The following is a 25,319-nucleotide window of genomic DNA, read 5'->3' as shown; positions in this document are numbered from 1 at the left end:
AGTAACATTTACACGTCTGGTATATTTTGCGGATGCAGTGTTTTCAAGTTTCCCCTTACATGTGATTGTACGAAAGTGCCTTTTTTCAGATAATGTTTGTTGACCTACGTCTGCCAGTACCGAAGAAATCCCACATCCATTTCCTATCTTGTGTTAAAAAATGAAAAATATTGACTTTCCCAGATTTGTGGTCGCTCTTTGATTTGACGCTCTGCGGTAATCTTGTTTTCCCTCCTCAGTCGAGCCATGCGCAAACGCTAACGGGCTCCAGCACGAATAATGACCTAACTTCGTAGGTCACACACTTCCAGTGAGAAACTTGAGTAATCTACCAATGTTATGTAGAAAGTTTTAACGGTAAATTCTGGTGGCTATTCTTTAGAACACGCACAGTTTAACAGCCTGACAGATCCTATGTTTGTATTTTTTGACACTAAATTCTATACGCCCCAGACACTTTCAACTTCAACAATCTAAACTAAAATCGGTATTCAAGATGTTGGTATGAAAGTGTGTCACTGACCTTCACCCCTTATTCACTGAAAACGCAAGCATTTTACATTCTTTTTTTTCCATCGCGTATTCTAAGATGTAATTATACCACTTGATCACTGAAAAAGCAAGCTTCTTATGTTAATAATTTAATCACATAGTCTAAGATGTAGTTATACCATCGATATTTATTATTTTGACAGAGAAAAATGCCTCCTTTTGCAGTTTCTTTTTATATTTAATTTATGTGAATCTCTTTCAGCAAACATAAAGATAATAGCAAAGTTTACTCACAAAAATATACCATAGACTTAGTTTCAGTTCAAATTCTGTAAATATCTCTAAAAAGACGTTTAAAGAATACATTCTCCATGATCACCAATGCAAGTAGTATCACTGACTTTATGTGTGTATATTATGAGAGAAATTGAAAACCAACCCTTTCCACACAGAGAAACAACCTTTACAGGCGTCTTGAAGGTAACTGCTTAAAGTTTCTCAGTTCGCTATAGGTGATAAGAGTCAGCCGTTGAGAAGATGCTGAAATATGCCCACATGAAACAAGATATTCAGGGTAAGTACCATTATCATTATAATAAACACTACATACTTTCACCGTTTAGAATAGAAATAGCTGTAGAAATACAGCACCAAGAATGGCGTGACCATCTTCTACGAAAAATTTTATGTGCGATGCTGTAGTAGCTTGGTTTTACGTAGAAAATTTGAGAAAATCTTTAAAAAATTGTTGTTAACCCTTGAAAATAGGGCCATAAATCAAAACATATTTTCTGGCGAAGGAAGTAGGTTTTTTTACTATAAGCTGACTGAAAATTTATTTGTGTGAGCTATTTTTTTTTAAGAATAGTGCCGACTTGCTACAAATAATGACCTCCGGTAACATAATCACCTTTTTTAACCGTGACAGTTGTGCAACACATAATGAGTATAATGTACAATTGTAAGCAGCCACAGTTTTGACTGAAGTACCATTGTCAGATAGCTGGCATGCCAGCTTGCGGAAATTCATTTCACGGCAACTCACCTGTAAACGAATCTATAATTTGTTTGGATAAAATCGTGAGCGCTCTTTTACAATAAATGAGATCATTTGTTTGGAGGCGCTTTTTCAATAAAGTAGACCAAAAGCCAATTATTGCTGGTACACTATAAACATTCTACACTAAAGAGCCAAAGAAACAGGTACATCTGCCTAATATCGTGAAGAGCCCCTGCGAGCACGCGAAGTGCCGAAACACGACGTGGCATGCTCTCAACTAATGTCTGAAGTACTGATGGAGGGAAATGATACCCAGAATCCTGCAGGGCTGTCCGTAAATCCGTAAGAGTACGAGCGGATGGATATCTCTTCTGAACAGCGCGTTGTAAGGCATCCCAGATATGCTCAATAATGTTCATGTCTGTGAAGTTTGGTGCCCAATCTGTAGCAATTTGGACATGTGGGGTATCACATTGTCCTACTGGAATTGACGAAGTGCATCGGATAGACAATGGACATGAATGGACGCAGGTGAACAGAGAAGATGCTTACGTACGTGTCACCTGCCAGAGTCGAATCGAGACGTATCAGGGGACCTATGTCATTCCAACTGCACGCACCCCACGCCATTACAGAGCTTCTACGAGCTTGAGTAGCCATCTGTTGACATGCAGGTTGCATGGATTCATGAGATTGTCTCCGTACCCGTACACGTCCATCCGCTCGACACAGTTTGAAACGAGACTCGTCCGACCAGGCAACATGTTTCCGGTCATCAACAGTCCAGTGCCAGTGTTGACGGCCCCAGGCGAGGCGTAAAGCTTTGTGTAGTGCAGTCATCAAGAGTACCCGATTGGCCTTCGGCTCCGAAAGCCAATATCGGTGATGTTTCGTTGAAGGGTTCGCATGCTGACACATGTTGATGGTGGGGAATTGAAATTTGCATCAATTTGTGGGAAGGCTGCACTTGTGTCACGTTGAACGATTCTCTACAGTCGTCGTTGGTCCCGTTCTTGCAGGATCTTTGTCCGGGAGCAGCGATATCGGAGATTTGATGTTTTACCGGATTTCTGTTATTCACGGTACATTCGTGAAATGGTCGTACTAGAAAATCACCACTTAATCGCTACCTTGGAGATGCTGTGTCCCATCGCTCGTGCTGCGACTAAGTCACCACTTTCAAATTCACATAAATATTGATAACTTGCCATTGTAGCAGCAGTAACGGGTGTAACTACTGCGCTAGACACTTGTTGTCTTATATATGTGTTTCCGACTGCAACGCAGTATTCTGCGTGTTTACGTATCTCTGTATTTGAATACCCATACCTATACTAGTTTCTGCTTCAGGTGCCAGTCATCTGTATTGTATTGTATACAAGTAGTATTGAATATTGCGTATTTTTTACATTTAAAGGAAGTGATGTGAGGCATGAAACATAATTATGTGCTGTAGAAGGCAAGTTCAGAGAGAGCACAAGCACTTTCTCTGGGGACCAGATCGCGGTCACGCGGTAGGTCAGTGGCCCCAGCGGCCGTTGTATTCTCCTGTCCATTTTGTCTATTTGGGCGGCGGTTAGCTTGAGTGGCTCTCGCATACACGTCGATATCTGCATCTGGGGAGAATATGTGTACTACTGTAAGGATACTACTGATGAATATATATAATTAAATGAAGAATGAAAATTCTCATCCTGAACCACCAGCATAATTCATACTATAAGTATCATTGACCCATAGATCGTTTGTGAAATAAATGTCCGGATTGAGCCGATGCCTGAATAGGATCTGCCGACTGGGCAACCTTAAGCTTCTTTTAGCCGTCCAGAGAGAATGACGTTTGGACTCCTATGTTGCCACAAGTTGTCGTGGTACAGTGGATGAAAATGTGATCTCGGGAAAGTCCGAGATAGGTAGACTTAGAAATTTACTGTGAAAGCTTCTGTTGTATAAACAGTCTTTAATGAATATTGAGTTCTTCTGGGTCGCTTTTGATGGTGATGCGATGCTACATTTAACTGCTATGACACAAATGTAAGAGCTTAAGAGAGATGTTAAAAAAGTTGTGATCTGCATTACAGGTCAGTATGTTCTCACTCTGGATTAATTTCAGTAGTGATACAATATACATAGCCACAGGCCTTGTGGCTACATACACTGTGGCTACTGAAAGAAGTGAAGAATTACGAAGGAAACTATACGCCATGCATCTGTAGTTGTGTTCCGTATTATACACTAGTTCAGCACCCGCTGCTTCGCTCCCGTAGACTATATGGTCACGATATATGTTTTGTTCTTCATTGGTTGAATTTTCATGTTGTTCACAAACTGCATCGTCTTCTAAACGTTGCAGGATAGTTAAAGCCATAGAAGTAATGTCATTTTCGAATGTACTTCTGACCAAAAAGTGATTCTGGTAGATAGTGTTGGGTGTCTGTGTTGATCCTGCATTTCGTTTTCCTCTGGTGACATTTCCACAGAAACTTTCATCCCCTAACGCATAGTTCTTTAGAAGTGAAATTCAAATTTTCATACAGGTAGCATTAAAAATGTTGTAATATAACTAAATATTTTCACCAAAATTTTTAATTCCTATTTCACCCACATAGGGGTTGCATTTCAAAAGATACTGATACATGTATTTTTTTTATTTTTTTACCGAAAAATGATACGTTTAACAGAAAAATGGGAAAAAATATTTCACCTACGATTTCAACCCCATAGAGATTAAATTTCCAAAAAATGCTGGAACACAAATTTCTTTATATCTGACTGAGAAACCAAATGCCTGGTAGATGGAGTTTCAAAAAATCCCTTCTTAAACGATGCCTACAATATAACATGAACATCCTCTTCAAATTTCAAGTTTCCATCCTTAGCGGTTGGCTTGGGTTGGGTCACGATGGGTCATTTAGTAAGTCAGTACGTTAGCTTTTATATTCAGAGACGAAACTAAGAAAAACAATTAATGACTTAGATCAAACTTCCCACAGAAAAGCTTGCTAAGATTTATTTACGCTTCAGGTACATTTATAAGTACACTTACATGCTGAAACAGGATTTCTAAGTCGTGTAAAAATCAAACACATTCGTCTATCACTTGAAACTTCCATTTGAAGATACACACATTTTGCTTGTATTTAATTAATCCATTGTATTTAGGCAAGTGGAGGCTTTTATAGGGCTATATTTCTCCCAAATGCAAAGAAAATGACGGAAAGCTTCATTTCAATTGATCAGTTCCATTATGGAATTTTTCGTAAAAAAAAAAAAATGAGCAACGGGTAGAGTTACATTTATCGTCAATAGTGAAACAATTTCGATTCATTAGTCTGCGATTTATTGAAGAAACCGTAATTGCATCAGCCCCAGTTGGTTTACGGAAAGCATCGGACGATAAATCAACAATGCTCAAGGGGAATTTAAAGCACGTTCCTTCATAGTAGAGATCAGTAGAACTGACCGCAGCGTCACTACTTTCTCCAATACTCAAGAAACGTTCAATAATCAAAGAAAAAGCTGCGCTTACATGAACTATCGAAGCGGATTGTCGATAACTGCTTGTGAAGCTGCGTCAGTCGATAACTGTGCCCTGCAGCCCTCGGATCGTAGACACTCAGCAGGCCCTGTTACAGGTAGGCTGACGGCATTGGCAGCAGGGAGCGCCCGACTGAACGGGTACCAATATCCGCCCCGCGGCGTCGCTCCCATCTCTGAGCGCTTTGGCGCCTCACAAAGCCCGAGTGTTCACGGATATGGCGACCTGCCGTTACACAACTAGTTTATTTCACACTAGTGTAAACATATTTATTTTTCCCCCTTTACCAATTAATTAGTCCAATAGTTTCCGACCACTCTCAGCTGTTCATTGGTCTCATTGTTCTCTCTTCCGCCAACGGTCTTAGTAAACGGTGTTAAATTTTCAGTTCTTATTTACTACCTACAATTATTCTGCTCCATGTGATGCAAACTCATTAGCAAAATACGAGGGGCAACCAACAAGTAATGGAATACAGTTTTTCTCGGCCGATTACGGTTGAAAAAATGCGGAGTTTGTTGCGAGACATCGTGGAATATTCTCGCTTCAGCCCCTATAGTTTCACGAAGTTCTGACGTGTGTAGCTCAATACATCGCCTTCAAAAGGGCGTCTGCAACGGAGGTGCGTTACAAGCTGTGAGCTTCTTTTGGCTGAAAACCAGAGCATCTCATTCAGTCATACGCGTCTGTAGAATGTCTATGGAGACATAGCAGTGAACAGAAGCTTGGTGAGTCGTTGGGCGAGATGTCCGACATCATCGCGACAAGGTCGCACAAACCTGCCGCACACGGCTGTGACTCCTGTAATATTGATACTCACGAACAGTCTCATTCGAGGAGATCAACAGAGCACAATCACCTGGCTGCACAACTGGACGTCTCTGTTGGTAGTGGTGAGACACTCGTCCACCAATACTCAAAGGTGTGTGCCCGTTGGGCACAGAAGACCAGAGAGAGCAACGAAGAAAATGAAACAAAACGGCAATACATGTAGTGGCGTCGCACCACCTCTCCTCCGAAAAAAAAGTTCAAAGTCGAACCCTCAGCCGGTAAAGTCACAGTGTCGCTCTTCTGGGACTGTGAAGAGGTTATCCTATTACAAATTCAAATGGCTCTGAGCACTATGGGACTTAACGTCTGAGGTCCCCTAGAACTTAGAATTGCTTAAACCTAACTAACCTAAGGACATCACACACATCCATGCCCGAGGCAGAATTCGAACCTGCGACCGTAGCGGTCGTGCGGTTCCAGGTTGAAGCGTCTAGAACCTCTCGGCCACGCCGGCCGGCGGTTATCCTATTTGATGTCCTCCCTGTTGGTGCACGATCAACTCGGAAGTGTATTGTGCTCCCCTCTCGAAATTAAAGAAACGAGCTCAGCATGTTCGTCGCCACAAAAATCTAAACGAACTTCTGCTTCTCCATGACAACGAAAGGCCTCAGACAGGTGTGCGCCCGCGAGACGAGCTCACAGAAATTCATTGGACCATTCTTCGTCATCCACCCTACAGCCCGTCTCTTGCACCTTACGACTTCCATTCATTTCACCTAATGAAGGATGCATTCAGAGGAAAGCAGTACATGGATGATGTGGAGGTTATTCATGCAGTAAGACGTTGACTCAGACGTCAAACAGTGGAGTAATACCATGCGGGCCGTCGCATTGATCTTATTCTGGAAAAATAAGGTTTTGTAGGCGGAAGAGTGGGGAATAATACAGGATGATTCAAAAAGAATGCCACAACTTTAGGAATTTAAAACTCTGCAACGACAAAAGGCAGAGCTAAGCACTATCTGTCGGCGAATTAAGGGAGCTATAAAATTTCATTTAGTTGTACATTTGTTCGCTTGAGGCGCTGTTGACTAGGCGTCAGCGTCAGTTGATGCTAAGATGGCGACCGCTCAACAGAAAGCTTTTTGTGTTATTGAGTACGGCAGACGTGAATCGACGACAGTTGTTCAGCGTGCATTTCGAACGAAGTATGGTGTTAAACCTCCTGATAGGTGGTGTATTAAACATTGGTATAAACAGTTTACAGAGAATGGGTGTTTGTGCAAAGGGAAAAGTTCTGGACGGCCGAGAACGAGTGATGAAAATGTAGCACGAATCCAGCAAGCATTTGTTTGCAGCCCAGGAAAATCGACTCGCAGAGCTAGCAGAGAGCTGCAAATTCCACAATCGACTGTATGGAGAGTCCTACGAAAAAGGTTAGTTATGAAACCTGAACGTCAACTACCCGAGGCGATGGATCGGCCGCCAGTGACAGAGCACTTCATCACTGGTCTCCAAGAAGCCCTTATCTTACCTCCTGCGATTTTTTCTTATGGGGGTATGTTAAGGATATGGTGTTTCGGCCACCTCTCCCAGCCACCATTGATGATTTGAAACGAGAAATAACAGCAGCTATCCAAACTGTTACGCCTGATATGCTACAGAGAGTGTGGAACGAGTTGGAGTATCGGGTTGATATTGCTCGAGTGTCTGGAGGGGGCCATATTGAACATCTCTGAACTTGTTTTTGAGTGAAAAAAAACCTTTTTAAGTACTCTTTGTAATGATGTATAACAGAAGGTTATATTATGTTTCTTTCATTAAATACTCATTTTTAAAGTTGTGGTAGTCTTTTTGAATCACCCTGTATGTCGTATTGAAATCCTCAATAATATAAAAACTACTTTCAGGAAAAAAGATATTCAGAATGAGATTTTCACTCTGCAGCGGAGTGTGCGCTGATATGAAACGTTCTGTCAGATTAAAACTGTGTGCCGGACCGAGAGATGAACTCGGGACCTTTGCCTTTCGCGGGCAAGGGTTCTACCACCTTTTTTTTTTTTTAGGAAAAATGGGGTGAAGGTTGTTTGAAGCTCAGACTGAGACTTCAACGCTACACTTTTATTTTTTTATTTAATTTTTTTATTGTTGTTTTTTATCTTTTTCCAATGTCAGACATACTTGCTGACATACATTTTGTTGCACTACCGCATAAATAGGTCTACAATGTCCAAATAATGACAAGTAGTGGCTAATTAGAAAATTAACTAATTAAGGAAATGAATAAAACTGTAAATGTTCAAATGAAAGACATGAAGACATTGCGGATAGTACAAATACAAAAGAAACATGGTCCTGTAGCAATGAAATGAAATTCGTGTCGGGGGCGACACTTGCTCACGACCCAACGTTCGACAGAGCAAGAGAGCCATCTATCGACTCGTTCTCCAGACGTTGGTGTAAGACTGGGTCGTCTTCTCGAAATTAACTAAGGGTCCGTAGGTGTGATCGATGTCTATCTCGGCTTCTTCGTCTATCTCATCTCTCAACCGTCACACCCCATCTGGCCGGCGGGTCGGTAAATGTAAGTCGCAAGTCTTGCCCATATTTCTTATGCTGTTGCAGCTTCCAGGAGAACATGCCAAAAATCCATTTTGTCCTTTTCCGATTCGTTATAGACGTAGCCCACCACCATTCCCCGTACCCATGTCACTGCATTGGTTTTTCTGGACCGGAAAATAAGATTCTTGGGGAAAAAAAAGTGTGTCTGATGAAATTGTGTGAGGGGCGGAGCGTAACAGGAACGCCAATATCTGTTTTGTGCCAAGTGCCACACTGGAGCCGTCCCACTAGATGCTAAACGATGTTCATCAGTGTCCACTGTTGCGCAGCCTAAACATAGTGGAGTGTCTGCCAAATGAATCGCGTGCCGCCGTTAATTCGTTGCGAACTTCCTGTTTACCACCACATACCATGTTGAGCGTACCGACGTTGGGAGGTAAACGTTCCGTATAACACCCCGTATCTGTCGCCAGTTCTTGTCTGGGTACTTCTTTTCCAGGGTATTCCTGGAGCACCGGGGCAGTAAGAGTTGGTATACATCTCGCGTCGTTGGTATTCGTGTTGTTGGGAAGGATTCTCTGACATAGCCAAGCTCCCAAAAAAAAAAAAAAAAAAAAAAAAAAAAAGACTTGAAATGTGCCATCTTCGGTGAAATATGGCCCACATTGACTGGGTTCAGCATTGAAGTGGGCGCTAGAACATCGGCTAACGCACCCTAGATATTATGAAATTGACTGCGCCGCTGTCGTAAAATTCTACTAACGAATAACGCCCGTGCTTTTTCATATACGTTCACTAGACCAAGTCCACCCTCTCCAGGTGGTAGCGTAAGCGTTGAGTATTGGACCTTAAACAGGTGTCCCACCCTCACGTAGGTCCCGAAAGTTGCTTGTATCTGTGATGCCATTGAGCGCGTTAAAGGCAGGACATGCGCTACGTGAGTGAGTCTCGGTCCTAGGTATAAGTTAACATAGGCCACCCTCTGAATCATATCCAACTCTCTTAATTTCTGTAATAGCACCATTGTCCGCATCAGCTTCAATATGCGTCAGTAGTTATCCGCTGCTGTCCGCTGCACATCCGTGTGGAACGTAACACCTAGACATTTTATGGTCTTAACTAACATGAGCGGGCCTTTCTCCCCCCGTTGTAATCCTCGACCGACATTCATGCAGCGTGACTTCCGTAGATTAAGCACGCTTCCTGCCGCCATCCCGTATCGCTGTATCCATGGCAACGCCGTACGCGTACTTCGTCGCCTGTCCTTGCCACCAGCATCACATCGTCAGCATAAGCCCGGCAATGAAAGGTCAGTTGTGGCAACGGCACTCCCTCCAGCCGCCTTCGGAGACCATATAGACAGAGTTCCAAAGCCATTGCATACAAAAATATCGAAAGGGGGCAACCTTGACGAAGTGACCTTGAAAAAACAATGTAGTCAGTGCCCCGCCCTTTCACCGAGACCTTTGATCGCACGCCGTGTAACAGTCGCATGATCACTAGAATGAAGGCCTGTGTGATTCCCATACTGCCCATCACTGCGTGCAAAAATATATGATGCACTCTGTCGAACGCATGATCGAAGTCAATAGCGACTAGTGCCCCACGCACTCGGCATGCCGCTGCTAATGCGATGATATCTCGGTAGTCACCGAGCGCCGTATGTACGTTACTCGTACCGCCCAGGCAAGTTTGATCTATAAGGAGTCTATCAGAAATCGGAGACCGCAGGCGAGCCCCAAGGATGCGGGCGAAAATCTTATAGTCGCAGTTCAAGAGAGTGAGTGATCTATAATCTCCTGGCCTTCTGCCACCGCGTGGTTTGGGTATTGGGATGATGATACCATCCGTGAATTCGGCAGGTATCTCAGTCTGTGGTAACAGGAGTTCGTTGTACATCTGAATCCAGGTGCGTCCCATGAGGTATGCAAAGGCGCGGTAAAATTCAATTGGGAAGCCATCCTGTCCTGGGGACTTGTTCGGGGCTCCTCTGGCAATTGCGTCTGTCAGCTCGTCCTCCGTTATCGCTGTGATGAAAGCCTCTGCATCCAGTGGTGGTCCTCTATCTGGCATTTCCGAGATGACATCATGTAGTGTCTCGTGGTTTACTTGTACAGGTCCATATAACTGGCGGAAATAGTAAACACATGCGCAATATCACGCTGGTTCACAACTTGCTGGTCAGTTTCAGAGATTACTTCCCTGATCAATGTCCTTCGTCGTCTTTGGTGCATGGAGGGAGTTTCGGCAGCAACTGTGTCCACCAATCTCGCCCGGACCATTATACCTTCCATTCTTAGTCTCGTCAGCAGTAATATCTTGGCTTTTATCCTGCGCATGGCCGTGTGCCTTTCCGGCCATGGTTGTTCGGTCATCAGCTCCCTCAGGGCTGTAAAATAAATATCAGCCGTCGTGCGGTTCCACTGCGATTTGTCCTGCCTGTATCGTATCAACGTTCTCCGTAACGTTAGTTTTGCGCATTTGATCCACCACTGGAGAACCGAGGTGTATGCTCGTTGGCTGCGAACGCAGGTCTCTCAGAGCCCCTCTATCGACCGGCGACATGCAGCGTCACGTAAAAGTGCACTATTCATTTTCCAGTAACCCTTACTCCGCCATATCTTCTGACGCGTTAGTGAAATCGTACAGAAGTACGCCATATGATCCGTAAAAGTCGCTGGCCAGATTTCGGGATCCAGTATCGCCTATCGCCGTCCATAGAGCTCGTGTCACATACACTCTATCTTTCAGGAGTGCTAGTTCTGCAAGGTTCGCAGGAGAGCTTCTGAAAAGTTTGGACGGTAGGAGACGAGGTACTGGCAGAAGTAAAGCTGTGAGGACGGGTCGTGAGTCGTGCTTGGGTACCTCAGATGGTAGAGCACTTGCCCGCGAAAGGCAAACTTCCCGAGTTAGAGTCTCGGTCGGGCACACAGTTTTAATCTGCCAGAAAGTTTCAAAAAAGATAATTGCGTTACTTATATAATTACCTTCGTACGTTAAATCTCATGGTAGGGCATAAGTCCTTACAACTGATTCGTTATTCTACTAATGGTTCACTATTTTACTAACATCCATCTTTAAAGTCATACTTCAAATGTGGGGCCACGTTTGCACTTCTCAAGTCACATTCTTTTTTTATGTTACAGTTATCCGTTGATACAGTGGTCATCTACGAAAGTATAACTTCAGTCATGTGTTACTCACTTGCTAGTCTTTATCTCTATAACTGGCTTACATAAATGTAAGCATTCAGCATCTTTACTTAATGTATACCGTGAACGTTGTTTCACAGTTAGTCATTTTTTTTTAAATTACAGATTTTTTGTGAGATATAAATTAAATCTATAAAATTTACTTGTGTGACTCACAGTGCTACAGAGAAACGATTAGACATGTAGCTGTTGTGGCTTTCATCCCGAAGACTCGTGTGATGCAGCTCCGTGCTTTAGTCTGTCTTGTCCTCTTCATCTCCAATGACTACTGCAACCTTCAGCCGTTTGAACCTGCTCTTTGTATCCAAGCCGGGGCTCCCTCTACAATTCCCCCCCCCCCCCCACACCCTCCCCGCAAACGTCTTTACCTAACAGACTGTTCCTTGATTTGTCAGGTCATTTAGTTAAGTCATGCCACAAATTTCTTTTTTCCACCTTTCGATTCAGTATCTCCTTATTAATTGTTCGATCTAGGTGCCTAATTTTCAATGTTCTTCTGTAGTACAACATTTCGAAAACATCAGTTCTCTTCTTACCTGAGCGGCTAATCTCCTACGTTTCACTTCCGTAACAGGCTACACTCCTCACAAATATTTAAAAACAAAAAGACTTCCTTACACTTAAATTGATATTGGATGCTAATATATTTTTCTCTTTTTGAAGTACACCTTTATTGCTATTACAAGTCTGCATTTTGTATCGTGTCTACTTCGGCCGTAGTGAGTTAATACGTTGCCCAAGTGTCAGAACTCATTTACTACTTTCTGTGTCTCATTTCCTTATCTAAATCCCATAGGATCACCTGATTTAATTCGACTACATTCCATTACACCACCTTTATAAAACTATGACACTACGATAATACCGAAAACCGGTTCTCATAACTTCCAAGCATAGTAATATTGATAGAAATTAATTTTCAGTGTACACTCGTGGAAGACCAGAGAGATTTTATCCGAATGCAGAGTTTAACTGTGTTCATTGCAGAACAACCGTTATAAACTCGTCGAGCGACGAAAACCAAAATACGTGTATGAGAGTTAGCCGTCCGGCTTTGAATTAAGTGTCAAAAATTGTTTTACAATTTGGGAATCAGAACAGCATATCTGGAACGTCAAGATTCTTATGAACAGATATTAGCAAATCCGGCGCAGAATTTGACTAAAAACGCACCCAACAATTAATTCAAACCAGGTGAACTGCAGCAAAATAATGTCGAAGTACTGGTTCAAATGGCTCTGAGCACTATGGGACTTTACTTCTGAGGTCATCAGTCCCCTAGAACTTAGAACTACTTAAGCCTAACTAACCTAAGGACATCACACACATCCATGCCCGAGGCAGGATTCGAGCCTGCGACTGTAGCGGTCGCGCGCTTACGGACTGAAGCGCCTAGAACCGCTCGGCCACTTCGGCCGGCGTCGAAATACTCTTGTAACATAATTAGACAGCCTCCATCGTGTCTAATATACAACAAAAATGATGAAAACACCTGCTAAATATACAGCGCAGAGCCAGCTTTTGCATGCAGAAGAAGATGAATCTGTCTGTATATTTCCTTAATGATATCAATGGAACTATTCGAGGCGCAGTCAAAATGTTCCTGGGATTTCGCAGTAATTATTTATTACCACAAAACAAGTACACATCTAATTAATCGCCTTCAAAATAGCGTTCTTTAGCACACACACACACATACACACACTTGCTCCACGGTACCTGCCGTTACTGGAACAAAAGGTGAAAGCTCTACTTTGGTATCTTCCGAAGTTGAGCCGTCGCAATTGATTTTATATCTTTTACGTTGGTAAAATGGTTACTTTTGAGGGACTTTTTGTTCCTGGGGAAGAGCCAGAAATTCTCCGGTGCAAAGTCTGGAGAGCAGGGAGGCTAGCAGAGTAGTGGAATGTTCGTTTCTGCGAGCCATGTCCCCACAACAAGCGATGTACGGGAGGGAGCATTGTTGTAATTCTGCGTCCATTCCCCTTTCCATTTCGCCAGCGGTTTTCTTCGGATTGCTTCCCTCAGTCATTTAAAAACCTGCTCGTAGATAGCGGGGTTACAGTTTGTACAGCAGGTAACAAATTCATGCTGAACCACTCCTTCGTTATCTAAAAAGCTTTACTCTTGTTCGGGTCTCACATGACATGTTTCTTTGATTCTGGAAATTAGTGGTAAGGTCTTATGGTTCAAATGGTTCTGAGAACTATGGGACTTAACATCTGAGGTCATCAGTCCCCTAGAACTACTTAAACCTAAATAACCTAAGGACATCACACACATCCATGTTCGAGGCAGGATTCGAACCTGCGACCGTAGCGGTCGCGCGGTTCCAGACTGTAGCGCCTAGAACCGCTCGGCCACCAGGGCCGTCGGTAAGGTCTTATGGGACCAAACTGCTGAGGTCATCGGTCCCTAAGCCTACACACTACTTAACCTAACTTAAACTAACTTATGCTATGGACAACACACACACCCATGCCCGAGGGAGGACTCGAACCTCCGATGGGGAAAACCGCACCGAAAGTGACAAGGCGCCCTAGACCGCGCGGCTACCCCGAGCGGCTTTCTTTGATAAAAGACATGTCGTTGTGTGCCATTCCGATGACTACACTGCATGCTCTGCTTTCGTACAACTACAATCAGGTCCATCATCAATAACGATGGTCTCAAGTAACATAGGATCCTCTGTGCTTTTCTCAAAACATCCATCCGCAGTCAACAAACGAGTTTCCATTTGATCCGGCATCAGCATCCAAGGGACAAACTTTACACTGAAACGTTTCATCTTAAAATCATCTCACACGACTGTATGAATGGCTCCATGAGAGATCTGTAATTCTTGCTTCAACTATTAGAGCGCCAGTCGTCGGTTTTAACTGATTAACTGCTTCACTTTCTCTATCATATCTTCGTTTCTGGAGGTTGATCGTCTTCCACTGCGGTTTTTGTCTTCCAGAGGTTCTTATCCACCCGGAAATGTTGGAAACCACTCGTAAACGTCTGTTCTCTGTAAAGCAGCGTCCCTGTAAATTATTTGTAAGGTTCTGCAGCAGCTTTTCCCAGCTGCAAATTAATTTGATGTTCACCATTTGTTCGAAATGCGACACCGTGTCAACCGATCACCACGCACACACCTGTAAATAAATGAAGTGAACAAAAAAATTAATCGAATTATTCCATAGTAATTAAGAATAATTAGTTAAATCAGAGCAATTAATTCAGACTAATACTAGGGGCTGCAAAACAAATACAATAAAATTCCGAGAACTTTTTGACTGCTAGACGTATATCATTCCACCCGAATTAACTTCCTCAGTAACTCCAAAAACGATGCGTTACGAAAAGCTACGATTTTCTACTCATATACATCACATTTTATTTTGAGTTGTAACACAGTTTAATACATAGTAATCCGAAGGACTCAACTTCTCATAACTCTCTCCTAATAAATAAGACTTCCTTTTCAAAACATCACTGTACGTATCATAAAACTGTATCCACAGTGATTTGTCTTTATGCAATCTTCAATAAAAGTGCACTTGAGTAAAGTAATGGAGCAGAAACCATGTCCCGCCAGTCAGTAGATAAATCTCAGCGACTTTCATTAAATCTAAGCGAATTTCACGTTCGTGCACATGAAGTTTCGTCACTAAACGTGCAGCCATTTCTGTAGGTGATACTGAAGGGAGTAGGTAATGTTACGGGACAGGAACGGCCTAAAATCTTGAAAGGCTATTGACTTGCTTCAGCTTCTGTTCATACCCAGTTCCACACCATACCGAGAGCAAAGATGGCAGGGGGCTAGGCTACTTCTGCACATCTCGCCATTGTACAAGGATTATTTGAAGCATCCTTACATACAGTATAAAACTTCTATCACAGCTCCCTCTAGTATCACGTAAGTCATTCCCTGATGTATTAGCACGTGTTGTGTCACCCGGACCGTTCTTCATGTCAGTGTTTTCCAATAAGTTTCTTCGTTCAATGTGTCTACGGAAAACCACTCTTTCCACATTTCTCATCGGTCTACGTAATTTTCAACATGCTTCTCTAGCACTTCATCAAAAATGATGCGATTCTTTTCTTTTCCGGCTTTCTCACAATACACGATTCGCAATATTGTGCTCCAAACGGACTTTCTCAGAAAAATCTTCATCAGATTAAGGCCTATGTTTGATACTAGTAGACTTAATTTAGCCAGGAATGCTATTATTCCTCTGATAAACTGCTTTTTATGCCCTGCTTGACTTTCGTACGCAATGTGTTACACTGTTTACAAGGTACCGTAATTCCTTAACTTCATCTAATTTTTGGTGCCCATTTTTATGTTAAGTTCTCAACAATTTAATTTTTTACCGATTACTTTCTTCTTTCTTCGGTTTACTCTCAATCTACAGTATATTCTCTATTCATTAGGCCATTCGTTCCATTCAATCGACACGTCCTGCAATTATTCTTATTTTTACTGAGTATAACAATGTCATCATAGATTTTACCACTGATATCTTTTCAGCAGAATTTTCTTCTCTTTCTTGAACGTTTAATTTATTTTCGTCATTGCTTCTTCGGTGTAGAGGTGGAACACTAGTGGCGAAAGACTGTGTCCCTGTCTTAACCCCTTATGAATCCTTGTAGTATGGTCTTCGTCTTCCACTCAATTTGTACCCTTTTGAATCTCGTAAATATTGTATATTATCCATATTTCCCTACGGATTACTCCTATTTTTCGCAGAATTTAGAAGATCTTGAACCATTTTACATTCTCAAATGCTTTATAAGGGTCGACAAATCCTATGAAAATCTTTATGGTTTCGTTAAGGCTTGCTTCCACTTATCAATCACAACGACAGAACTGACCCTCACATGCTCTTACTTTTACAAAAGCCTAACGTATCGTCATTTAATACATCCTTTCCTTCCTATTATTCTGCTTATTGTACTTCCTTCCTATTCTTCTGCATATTGTACGTGACCCCCAGTTGAATGCATACCCCGTCAAGCTGATTATGTGATAGTTCACGCATATATCTGCCTTTGCTGTCGTCCGAAAGTCTGATGTTACCTCCAGGCTCATAGATTCTACACATCAACTCGAATAGTAGCTTGGTTGCCACATTACCCAATGATTTCTGAAATTGCAAAGGATTGTTTTCAATTCCTTCTGTCTTTTTGGTCACAAGTCTAGTGAAGCTCTATTAAACTTTGCAACTGGATCCCTTGATAGCTACCATACTATACTCGAGATCACCGAGTAACACATTTGTTAGCTTCACCCCTTGACACTGTGTAACATTGTGGATCACGTTATGCGGTGGTTCCAACGAACAAAGCGGTAACAAAACTGCTACGTCTGAGGAAATACTGTTACGTAGGTGATACGTAAATTGGTTATCATAATTAGGGAAACAACTAAGTTAAAGTGGATAGTGGCATAGCTACGACAATATAAGTGGTACCAAATCTGTTCAATAAAAAGTCATGGTGCAGATAATTCTTTATTTATCAAGTGATACAATTTAAGGTCGCCACAAGCAACACATACGCCTGAAAGAAAACCGATCGCAGATTACTTAATATTAGGAAACATATAAGCTAAATAACCAAGCGAAACATGTACAAATTGACCTGATTAATTATTGGAGGAAAGACTGTGACTTGATTAAGGATTCAAACCAGCGTAGTTCCTTGTCTTCTGGCCGGCCGCGGTGGTCTCGCGGTTCTAGGCGCTCAGTCCGGAAGCGCGCAACCGCTACGGTCGCAGGTTTGAATCCTGCCTCGGGCATGGATGTGTGTCATGTCCTTAGATTAGTTAGGTTTAAGTAGTTCTAAGTCCTAGGGGACTGATGACCACAGATGTTAAGTCCCATAGTGCTCAGAGCCATTTGAACCATTTGAACCTTGTCTTCTAATGTATCCATGTGTGTTCTCTCGAATTTCACCGAGGGGGTTGCCGCAGTGGTTAGCACACTGGACTCAAATTCAGGAAGACGACGGTTCAAACCCATCTCCGGCCATCTTGATTTAGGTTTTCCGTGATTTCTCTAAATCGTTTCAGCAAATATCGCGATGGTCCCTTTGAAATGGCACGGCCGATTTCCTTTCCAATCCTTGCCTTATCGGAGCTTGTCTCTAATGACCACATTGTCGACGGGACTTTAAACACTAATCTCCTCCTCGTCTCGAATTTCATTCAGTGAATGAGAGACCACGTAACTATGACAGAGTAAGAAAAGAAATAAGCTTTGTTCCCCGACCTACCCGTATTTCTATTAATTTGTCCCTCAGTTCGCTGACTAGAATCTCACCTCTTTTCATTCCAATCTGAGCACATTGTTTCACATTACGCAGCTCTTACCGCCACTGTCGGCCAGAGTGGCCGAGCGGTTCTAGGTGCTACAGTCTGGAACCGCGCGACCGCTATGGTCGCAGGTTCGAATCCTGCCTCGGGCATGGATGTGTGCGATGTCTTTAGGTTAGTTAGGTTGAAGTAGTTCTAATTTCTAGGGGACTGATAACCTCAGATGTTAAGTCCCATAGTGCTCAGAGCCATTTGAACCAATTTTTTTTCTTACCGTCACTGACTCGATAATTACGCCAACAAACGGCCCGGTGTACCTGCAGATCTCGCCTTCACCTTGCACACAGCAGTGGATGTAAACACTATGATACGACAGTCTGCTTCCGTCGTCCATCGGGGGCCGGTGTGATATCCATACATATTATAGACAGGGATTTATGCATGTGTTTCACATCTTCTAAGCCCCTGGATGCATTTCAACCAAACTTCACACTCATTTTCCTTACCCTAAGGCAACAGTCGCTGTACTACTAACAAGATATGACATCATAAACAACGAGATACGTGAAAAACTGCGCCAGCATGCATGGCATTGAAATATATTGCTTCTGTGCTAATAACTGTATTCGTAATAAGTTTCGCAGCCAGTATCCACTTATGTCGCTATATGTACCTACGAAACTGTATCATGCTACCACACATAATTCAGGTGGTAAGATTTCATAAAGACTTAGATGCGTGAAAACTGTCGCATCATGCATGACGTTTAAATTTGTTACTTCTTTACTGATAACTCTATTGGTAATATGTTTCGCAGACAGAATCGAAACATGCCATTGGATGTACCTACACAAATATATCATAGTAGGATAAGTAGTTCAAGGGATATGTCGTCATAAACACTGGGTTGGATGAAAAATGCCGCATATTGACGAAGTTTTAATACATTTTCTTCTTTTTTTACTACTACAGTCAAGTAAACTTAACGTAATCCCTGACACATGGCAGCACTTAGGGGAACCTACAACTGCGAAGTGCGAACGGCTGGAATAATAGCCATCTATAGAGCTACGAAGAATCTTTGCGATAGAGACGTTTACAAAATCGACTTGTAGATACGTGAAGCAGCTGCACCCAGCGCACAGATAGTGTCCAGGGTCTTTGTATGATTGTTTCATATTTTCCAATGTGTTTTTCCGATTATTCGTGGTAGAATAGAAGGACACAGGAAGCTCATACATTCCTTCGGACAATAGGACAGCACAGCCGCTTCCGGCGCTAATCCCGATACCCGGCTGTGTGCTGGACCACCTGCAAAATGGGAGCAAGTGGCCGGCATGCAGGCGTGAGCAAACGGCCAGGTCAGCAACTATTCGCGTACTTTCCTGCAGACATAGAAAGAGCCGTGGCGTGACTGGTGCCAGTACTATCTCTGACATGAGTACGATCGATTTCCTAGTGCAGAGGTTTTTTTATTCTTTATTGAATTTAAATTCCCCCCGAAGGGGGCGGGCTGGCAGCAGCTTAGTATGCCGCTCTTCAGCCTACAGATTTTGTGACAAAGATCAGGAGAACAAATAATAATAAAAAACAGGCGATAAAATCGGGGACTTAGAGAGTAACAAGGCGAAAAGAAATCGTGGAACTTAAAACAAACAACAGAGGGATGATGATGCTAATAAAAATACATACGGAGCAGACAGGGAAAACAAAAGACAATTAAAAAACACGGCGACAGTCTGGATTATGTTCGCAAAAGACATAAAATTCACACCCAGCGACAGCATGGTTTCTGTTCGCAACACGACAAAGACAAACAACACTGAATAGTCACTGGAACACTGCACGAAAAAGTTGGCAAATGTGACACCACAGTCGAGAGCAGGTGGGGGGAAACTGTACAGAAGATGGGAAAACAAAAAAGGGGGGAAAGGAGAGTAAAAGCGAAGGGGGGGAACCGGGAAAGGAGCTGATGGAGGATGAGGACCCATAAGAGGGGTGGGGGGCAGACGCGACAGGGAGGGGGGTAGGCAGAGGAGGGGAATACAAAAGGACTGGGGGGGAGAAGGGAGGTAGGGAGAGGTTTAGTGGGGAGGAAACAGGACGGAAGGGGGGGAAGAGGGAGCCCAGGGAAAGGACAGAGGAAAGGAGGGGGAGGGAGGATCAGAGTTGATAGGAAGGATAAATGGAGGGAGAGAGGGCATCATCCGGGAGGGGGAGTTGACGGAAGCCACCTTGGGAAAGGAGATGGAGGGTGTAGAGATGGAGGGTAGGGGGGACACAACGGTGAAGACGTGGCAGGGGGCGGGGATGGGAGAGGAGAGGAGCAACCAGGGGGTGAGGGAGTTCAAGACGGTGGGAGGTGTAGAGGATGCGGATATGTTCGAGGAATAGGAGCAGATGGGGGAAAGGAATGAGATCATAGAGGATCCGCGTGGGGGACGGGAGGCGGATACGGAAGGCGAGGCGGAGTGCATGACGCTCAAGGATCTGGAGGGACTGATAGAATTTGGGGGGGGGGGGCAGATATCCAGGCAGGACTGGCATAACAGAGGATGGGACAGATTAAGGATTTGTAGGTGTGGAGGATGGTAGAGGGGTGCAACCCCCATGTCCGGCCAGAGAGGAGTTTGAGGAGTCGGAGGCGGTTGTGGGCTTTGGATTGGATGGAGCGGAGATGAGGTATCCAGGTGAGGTGACGGTCAATGGTGAGGCCAAGGTAGGTGAGGGTGGGGGTGAGACGGACAGGACGTGCGCAGACAGTTAGGGAGAAATCCAGGAGCCGGAATGAGCGAGTGGTACGACCTACAATGATTGCCCGGGTCTTGGAAGGATTGAGTTTCAGGAGCCATTGGTTACACCATGCAGCAAAAAGGGCAAGGTGATTCTGGAGAAGGCGTTGGGACCGTTGGAGGGTAGGAGCGAGGGCGAGGAATGTGGTGTCATCAGCATATTGCAAGAGGTGTACTGGAGGGGGGGGGGGGTTGGGGCATATCTGCCGTGTACAGGAAGTAGAGGAGAGGGGAGAGGACAGAGCCCTGGGGCACACCGGCAGAGGGGTAGAAGGTGTGGGAATTGGCATGATGGATGGTAACATAGGAGGGGCGGCGGGAGAGGAAGGAGGCCACCAGACGGATGTAGTTGATAGGAAGGGCGTAGGTTTGAAGTTTAAACAGAAGACCGGGATGCCAGACACGGTCGTAGGCCTTTTCGAGGTCAAGTGAGACAAAAATGGCGGAGCGACGGGAGTTAAGCTGGAGGAGCAGAGGTTTGTCTTTGTGCTCGACATATAAGGGTGTGCCAACCGCGAGTAGGGAAGAGGACACAACGCTTTGAGAACATTATGCGGCAGTGCGCGAGTCGGCGATTGGCTGGCGGACAGAAGCCAAGACGGCGTGACTGAGGCCGGGCGGCGGTTGTCACGTGGTTGTATTACAGTCGGCGGGAGTTGGCCGGCCCTGTGCATTCTCCGGCAACTTCGTGGGCTGTGGAGGTGCGCGTTTCCTTAGAGAAACACGCTGTTATGGTCTTGCGAAGCGATGGTTTGACATATTCGCAAAATCGCCCCAGCAGCAAGGCACAAAGCTAAGTACGCTATTTACTAAGAGCGCTTAGTTAACTGTCACTGTGATCGCTCTTGGTACAGTAAGACGTGCGATGTTATGTTTGTTCGATTTCATTTGAGTTCTCTTACTAAGCGTGTGCCCTGCTTCCACATAATATCGATGTATTTGCACATGTGTGTCCATCTCCGGCGGTACACCGAAAGGTTACCGCCCTTCGATAGTGCAATTTTCGCGCTAATCGAAGTGCTAGGGGTTCCAGGTGCCAGCCAGCCAGCCAGCCAGCCAGCCAGGCAGCAGCAGCAGCAGCAGCAGTTCGCGGTCCCGGCCTGCAGCAGTGGTCCCGCAGCCAGCCAGCCAGCCAGCCAGCCAGCCAGCCCTCCGGTGGCAGCAGCAGTCCAGCCAGCAGCAGTCCAGGCAGCAGCAGCAGCAGCAGCAGCAGCAGCAGCCGCCGCCGCCGCCGCCGCCGTCCCGGTCCCGGCCCCGTCCGCGGCAGCAGCGTCCCTGCCTCTCGCCGTCGCCGTCGCCGTCGCCGTCGCCGTCGCCGTCGCCGTCGCCGTCGCCGTCGCCGTCGCCGTCGCCGTCGCCGTCGCCGTCGCCGTCCGTCGTCTCCCAGTGTGTGTCCTGTCCTTTTAGTGCTGTGTTTTTTCTTTCTTCTTCTTGTCGTCATGTCCGCCCCCACCACCACCGTCACTACTATCACCACCGCCATCGTGTATACGTCCCCTTCCACCGCCTCCACCACTATCACTTGGTGTGCCCAGTCCCACCCCCCTCCTTCCATCCCTCCCCTCCTCTCTATCCCTTCGCCCTCGCTCTTTGTCGCCCCCTCTCCCGCTTCTTCCTCTCGTTCTGATCCTTTCCCCCCACCCCCCAGCCTGTCACTGCAGCTCCGGCTAGGGTGGTGGCCCGTCGGGCCACTGCCCACGCCCAGCTCTCCCCGTCGCCATCGCCATCACCGCCGCCACCGCCACCGCCGTCTTCATCGTCGCCATCACCATCACTGCCACAGTCACTTTCTCCGGCGCCGACTGCTGCGTCCGTGCCGGGACCTGTCCCTTCCCACCACCTCCCCATCGTTCCCGTCCCTCTTATCACCACCCGCCCATCTGCCGCTGTCAAACGCCCTAGTGGCGCCTCCACTTCATCTACTCCTAAAAAGGCTCCACCCCGCCCCCCATCCCCACCCCAAAATGCCATGGACGTCTCCCCACCAGGCCCCGCTCCCTCCTCCTCCTCCCCACCCGGTCTCTACAAATATCTCCTGTCCCGTCCCGATCCTTCCTTCCTCGAGGCCCGGAATCTCTCCCTCCTCCTCCGCCAACATTTCCCAGGCGCCCCCATCTCTCTCCTTACTCCCAGACGGGATTCTGTTCTTATCTCCTCCCCCAGCCCAACCCTCCATACTGACATCCTCTCCCGCCTCCCCATCACCCGTTTTGGTCCTCACGCCTCCCTCACCCCTGCTCCCTCCCCATCTCCTACCCGCCAACCCCAACCCCCGCGTCGCCCGACGACCCTCACCGCCGTGATCACTCGGCTTAGTCCGTCGATCACGGAGGAGGAGGTGCTGGCGGAGCTGAAGGCCCATCCCACCCTGGAGGTGCGGGCGGTCCGCCGCATTTTCAACGCGACCGGCCCCACCCGCCTTATGCGGGTTTTCTCTGAGGACGCCCCCTCCATTGACCGTCTCCTGAAGGAGGGTGCCCTCCTCTTCAATCAGCAGTACAAGGTCGACCCCTCCCGTTCCCTCCCTCAATCCCTGCGCTGCCAGAGATGTCTGCGCTACAATGCACATCCAACAGCAGAGTGCCGCGAGGCCCCAACCTGCCCGCATTGTCGGCAAGCGCACTTCCTCCGGCAGTGCCCCAACCTCCAATCCCCTCCCTCCTGTAATACCTGCAGCCTCCCCCACCCCACCTACTCCCAAAAGTGTAAAGCCCGACCCCCTCCCGCCACTCCTGAACTCACCGTACCTGTCCGTCCCCTGGACGCCCCCACCCCTCCTGGCAATTCCCTTCGTCCCCCCCCCCCACTGCTGAGGACATCATCAGGTTCCTCACCATTGTCCTCCAAAACGTCCATCCCTTTCAGCGCCCCCACACCTTACAACAGATCTCCCTCGCCGCCCGTTCCATATTCCACCTTCAAATGTACGCCACCTTTTCCAATAACCAGGCCCATTTCACCTTCTCCCGCCTTGACACCCTCGTATAAGTCCTTATCATGGCGCGACAGCATCGTATCCTTTTCAACAATATCCGCTCCCTTCCCGCCAACAAGAACCTCTTCCTGCACACCCTTGCTACCCACCGTGTGGATGCCTTCCTCCTTAATGAAACCTTCCTCCAACCCCACCACTCCATCCACACCTCCCCCTATCTCCTCCACCGCTCCGATAATCCCCTCCCAGTTGCGCGTGGCGGAGTTGCCATTGGCCACCACCGCCAGATCCCCGTTCGGCTCCAACCTCTCCTTCCCGACCCCCACCGAACACCTGATCCTTAGTCCCTTCTTCCCCGGCCTTACCATTACCTGTGCCACCATCTATGTCCGCCCCAACGCCCCTCTTCCTTTCGACTTCCTCTCCCACATCGACCGTAACTTCTCCTCCTATGTGATGGCCGCCGACCTCAACATCCGTAGTCGCTCCGCTGCCCAGTTACGGCGGTGGCATCGGTTCCTCTCCTCCCTTCAAGGCGACCTCATCCCCATCCCCCAGCACACCCGTCCCGAATCCAACTCCACTCCCGATGTTATTCTCTCCTCCCCCAACCTCCTTGGTCGCATTACGGTGGATGTCCTGGAGCCTATTGGTAGCGACCATCTCCCTGTCCTCCTCACCGTTTCAGACGGCCGTCACCCCCGCCCCGACCCTCGTCATGACCCTCTCCCTAAGTACATCCATGACTATTCCCGTGCCGACTGGAATGCCTACCGGGATACCCTCTCCACTCAGGTCGATAGCCACCCTCTCGCCTACCGCCGTCCCGATGATGTCACCCATGCCGCCTCCTTTCTCCAGCAGACCTTGTCTGAGGCCGTGGAGGCCCACGTCCCTACTGTTGCAATCCACCCCCACCGTCCTACCTTACCACCACAGGCCGTCCTCCTCCTCCGTGAATCCTGTCGTCTCTACCGTGCCTTCCTCCGCACGCGTGACCCGGACACCCTACGATGCCACCGGCAACTACAGCGACACATTCGAAATTTGCTCGCGGCTAAGAAACGCCAGGACTGGCGACAGACATGCACCCGTTTAAATGCTACCCTCCCTATAAACTCGTCCAAGTTCTGGACCGCCTTCCGTCGCCTTACCGGAACTAAACCCTCCCCCTACTATCCTCTTCTCCACGATGATCACCCCTTCCCTGACGCCCTTAGTAAGGCCAATCACTTTGCCTCCTACCTGTCCGATGTGTTTTCCATCCCTGATGATCCCCAGTTCGATTACTCCCTCTTCCCAGATATCCGCGATCGAACTGACACCTCTGTCCCTCCCCTCGCTCCTGGTTTCCAGTACTTGGACAACATTCCACACACGGACCTTAATGCCCCCATCACCACACAGGATCTCATCACTACACTCCGCACCAAACGCAACACCGCTCCTGGTCACGATCGTGTCACCTACCGTCACCTTCGTGAAGCTCCTGTCTCTTTTCTCTCCACCCTGGCCAGGCTCTACAATGTAGTCCTGTCCACCGGTTACTACCCCGACCTGTGGAAAACCTCCCGTATCCTCATGTTCCTCAAACCTGGCAAACCGCCGTCCGCCGTCTCCTCCTACCGTCCCATCAGCCTTACCTCGGTCTTCAGCAAGGTCCTGGAATCTATCCTCACCCGCCGCATCCACCAGCATCTCCGCCAGCACCGCCTC

Source organism: Schistocerca cancellata, chromosome 1 (genome assembly GCF_023864275.1).
Source record: "Schistocerca cancellata isolate TAMUIC-IGC-003103 chromosome 1, iqSchCanc2.1, whole genome shotgun sequence".
NCBI classification, from domain to species: domain Eukaryota; kingdom Metazoa; phylum Arthropoda; class Insecta; order Orthoptera; family Acrididae; genus Schistocerca; species Schistocerca cancellata.
The sequence above is the reverse complement of the archived record's forward strand: the minus strand, read 5'-3'. Positions refer to the sequence as shown.